Source organism: Saccostrea cucullata, unplaced genomic scaffold, assembly GCF_032062105.1.
Source record: "Saccostrea cucullata isolate Sc308-1 unplaced genomic scaffold, CSIRO_AGI_Scuc_v1 ctg861, whole genome shotgun sequence".
Classification (NCBI taxonomy): Eukaryota; Metazoa; Mollusca; class Bivalvia; order Ostreida; family Ostreidae; genus Saccostrea; species Saccostrea cuccullata.
Genome location: NW_026935377.1, coordinates 516,371 through 521,405, shown reverse-complemented (window position 1 = coordinate 521,405; position 5,035 = coordinate 516,371).

The following is a 5,035-nucleotide window of genomic DNA, read 5'->3' as shown; positions in this document are numbered from 1 at the left end:
GTAAACAACACAAAATAGGAACAGAGCATCTGTTTTGAATTAGTTTCAGAGTATTTAATATAGGAGGGATATTTAAGGTTATAAAATTATGTCCTATTATGGATCGAATCCCTTAAAATAGTATTCTTCATTAGATAAAAATGAAAAAAAAATCCTTTTTTGTTTTGTTTAAAAAATATGTGGTAGAGTAAGATACATGGCATCCTACTAGCTTGGGCTAGTGGGTTAAACCTTAAGCTCAGTTGGTAGACCATTGGACTGGCAAGCCAGAGGCCCCGGGTTCAATCCCCAGCAGAGGCAATAAATTGTCTCTGTTACATTTGGCGCCCACGTTTAGACCTGGGTGTTCTCTGACGGGTGAGAGTGATTGCCCCCAGAACTTCGCCCTACAGGTGTCGGCACTCCAAAAGAGATGATGACATCTCATTCTCTGGAGGGGACAATGAAGTAGTGTAAGATTACACAGCATCCTACTAGCTTGGGCTAGTGGGTTAACCCTCAATTGGTAGAGCACTGGACTGGCAAGCCAGAGGCCCCGGGTTCGATCCCCAGCAGAGGCAATAAATTGTCTCTGTTACAAATATTCCTTATATAATTACAAAAAACACCTTTTTATGCAATTAACAAGAGGGCTTGGCCAATACTACACATCCTAGTTTGATTTTATTGACGTGCCATTGAACTAAAAATGACTGTATATGGACGATTATTATTTGTATGTATGACTAAATAAGCTATATAGACAGGGTTTGCGGAATTTCCGGTGTGCGTGGGATGTGTGAATCACTTGTTTCCCAAAAAATGTACATGTTATAACATAGATATCATGTATGTGTTTGTAGTCTTTGACACTTTATTGTTCTATATAAAAGTTGTTCACACCACGGAGTGGTAGGATTTGAAAAGATTAGATATTATTGAATTCATAGAAGAAAGATAATAAATTAATGTAAGAAAGAAATATACGCAGTATCTGGGTATTATCACAATATATTTACATTCAGTGTTATTTTCTTTATGAAATCCATTAGAAATCCACGACCTTCAAATCTCTATAACATACGCGAAACCTTGTCACCGCGCGTTAGAATACACAGTCGAAACTATATACATTTTCAATTCTCTAGGAACACCAAAAGGTACATTGTTTTGAAACAATCTAATAAAAAAATAACCCTGTTATATAAACATAAAAATACAACAAATGTGCGTGTAAAATTAATTTGTCACTTTTTTCCAGCGCAATGTTCGTTTGCGTTATCTAACTTTGCAACGTCGTCACAAACGGCTCTTACGTTTATAATACACACCAGTTTTGAAGGGCGCTAAATTCACATTAAAGATAACCGAAATAAACAATTATGAAGAGGAAAAATCAGAGAATGTAAATATAAGCATTGAATTCATATTTTGGGTTGTTTTCGGTTCTATAACACACTTGGCCGTTCCGACAAATTATCATACCGTGCTAACGCGCGGTATTCAATTTATCGTCACGGCCAGGTGTGTTATAGGACCGAAGACATTCTAAAATATGAAGTCAATGCTTAAGTACATAGCGAGTGTTCAAAAAAGAGCTTTCTCGTCTATTTCTTTATCTCAGTAAGTAAACTCAGGTGACTTATTGCTATTCGTTTTCGTCCGTCGTCGTGCGTTAACATTTGAACATTTTCAGCTTCTTCTCTGCAACCACTGAACCAATTTCAACCAAATTTGGCACACAGCATCTATGGGTGAAGGGAAACAAAAATTGTGAATCTCATGATCCCTGCCCCCTCTTGATGCCTCTACCAAAATTGTGAAATTAATGACCCTGGGGTCAGGGGTTTTAGTGCTAGGGCGGGGCAAATAAGTATAAAGTGAAAATGCATTATTTCTTTGAAAATCTTCTCTGTTCCTGGGTATTAAATAGACTAACTAAGTGCATAGTTATGATGAGCAAGAGTGCCTCTACCAAAATTGTGAATTTTATGGCCCCAGGGTCAGGGGTTCTGGTGTTAGGACGGGGCTCTATTGATTATATAGTGAAAATACATGAATTCTTTGAAAATCTTCTTCTTTGCTCCTAGGTATTAAATAAACTAACTATGTACATAGTTATGATGAGCAAGAATGCCTCTACCAAAATTGTGAAATTAATGACCCTGGGGTCAGGGGTTTTAGTGCTAGGGCGGGGTTAAATAAGTATAAAGTGAAAATGCATTATTTCTTTGAAAATCTTCTCTGTTCCTGGGTATTAAATAGACTAACTAAGTGCATAGTTATGATGAGCAAGAATGCCTCTACCAAAATTGTGAATTTTATGGCCCCAGGGTCAGGGGTTCTGGTGTTAGGGCGGGGTTCTATTGATTATATAGTGAAAATACATGAATTCTTTGAAAATCTTCTTCTTTGCTCCTAGGTATTAAATAAACTAACTAAGTGCATAGTTATGATGAGCAAGAATGCCTCTACCAAAATTGTGAATTTTATGGCCCCAGGGTCAGGGGTTCTGGTGTTAGGACGGGGCTCTATTGATTGTATAGCGAAAATATAAAATCAAAAATTGTGCAATGTGTGGATATAGGCTTAAGGGTCAGGGGTTCATGTGTGGTAGGGACACTACTGATTATTGCTGAATTTTACTGATTAGTTGAAATGCATTTTTTGTCCCCCTACCCTGCCTATGGGTATTAAGTAACTAAGCAACTGCTAAGTATACAGTCATGATGATCAATGGTACCTCTTTCAAAATTGTGAATGCCATAGCATCTGGCTTAAAACATGATACAAATTCAATCACTGGAAAGTTGTTGCATAATGCTCAGGTGACCTATAATGCCCATGGGCCTCTTGTTTTCTTTATTAGTTATCTCAAAGGTTTCATCAATAGTAAAAAAACAAGATAGAACTTCTTAGTTTGAATGCTATTCGTTGTAACCATACATATCATGTTTAGTTTAATTATGAAAAGTTCCGTCTTATACATGTATTGCCTAAGACAAAAATTGCATTGAACATATTTCCTTTTGGTAAATATATCTTTGTCAAGTTTTGATAATTATTCTCATCGATTGTCATATACCTAATGCATTGTGATTCTTATCCCTCTGACAGTGTGTAGAATCGTTTGCTGAAATTTATCAGGAAAAGTAATCTATATCGAATTAAAGTCCAGAGAGCAAGCTGCCGTAGGCAACGATATATATAGAAAAACGTGATTAATGCCAACTGAAGAGAGTAATTAATTTGTAGATAAGATCAAGATAAAGAGAGAGAAAGAGAGAGAGTATCTAATATTTTTTACATCAATTTTTCAAATTTTACTAATGTGTTGTCAATTAATGATGGTTATTTCCATTCTTATGTCGATACGATATTTGAGCATTGAATTCTTATTTTTGTATGTTTTCCGTCGTATAACACACCTGGCCTTGCCGACAAATTAAACACCTCAACTTTTCTTTCTTCATCATTGTTTATTACGTTAATCATTATTATGACTCTAGCGCCTCTCAGAACTGTTGTGCTTAATAGACGTGAGAGACATTTGTGACGTTGGAAAGTGAAATAACGCAAAAGAACGTTGCGAGAAAAAAAAATGACAAATTAATTTTAAACGTACAGTTTTAAAATTTGTATTTTTACGTTAATTTACCAGGTTGGTTGTTTTTATTAAATTGTGACAAAACAATATACATTTTGATATTCCTACAGTATTGAAAATATATGTAGTTCCTACTTTGTATTCTAACGCATGTTGACATGGTTTCGCGCGTGTTTTAGAAATTTGAATGTCGTGGCTTTGTGATGGATTAAGAAAAATTAAACAGAATGGATATACATCCCGGTGAGCTTGAAATAAAAGATACTACAGAGTCTGACACATCTGTTTATTGTAAGGCCATTGTTTTTGTTTTTATACTAAACTTATCTACGAAAAGTACCGTCTTATGGACAGGAGGTGATACAAACAAACTTGAATTGTCTTAAAAATTGAAAATATTAACTTTAGTCATGTTTTAATGAATTACAATGTAACATATAATAAGCAACCCAGTTTCCCAGCATAGTTTATGTAATGGATTGTCCTGTCTCTAATGCATCGTTATCGAAATCCCAGTTTGTAAATGTGAAAACGTTTTCAGAAATCTATTAGGAAAAGTTACCTATAAAACTATTGAAGTTTCAAATAGCAACAAGCTGCCATGGGCAAAGATATACATGATATATGGAAAACAATGATTAAATTCAAGTCAGAAGAGAGCAACCAGTTTATATATAAGATCAAGATAATGAGAGAGAGAGAGAGAGAGAGAGAGAGAGAGTCTGTTTTAATCTTTAACATTAAAAAGGGACATGGACACAGTTTAAGCTGAATATTTTCAAATTTATTTTTCCTTTTTTTAATGTTTACAAATATTTAACTAAGATATTTCTAATGATCATCACAAATCTGAATTTCTGTTGTCGAGATACAGTACAGATTTAGAGCTCAAAACCTGTGTTTGTAAACAGGGCCTGTGCCATGTTTTTATTTAAATAGGGATATTAATTAAATGTATTAAAAAATCAGTTGAAATTGTGTTCATGTCCCTTTAAGGTTAATATTTATAATTAACATGGTAGGTCTGTTAGTGAATATTTTGATTTCGGCTTTATTTATCATCATCAATGTAAACATATAAAAAATATAGCTCAACAACCAAATGCAAGATAAAGACAATTTCGATAAAAATTACCAAAATAAAAATTGCTTGATAAAAACTATGTTTAAATTTATATGGACATGTTTGATATTTGAACCTTATATGAACTTTCTTTCATCACGTTTTCCCTAAAACAATGATACGGGGTAGCTCTGTTTTATGGTATAGATCTGATACCACTACTTAATGGCGCTTATTCACAGGTCATTAACTTTGATAAAGTATAAAGTTGCTAATATAAGAAAACTTACTTTCAGACCTTCTGTGAATTTATCTAGGAGGGGTCGAAGGCGTGGAAGGACGCCCTTCGTAAGATAGAATTCTCTGAAACAGCTGATCGACGAGTT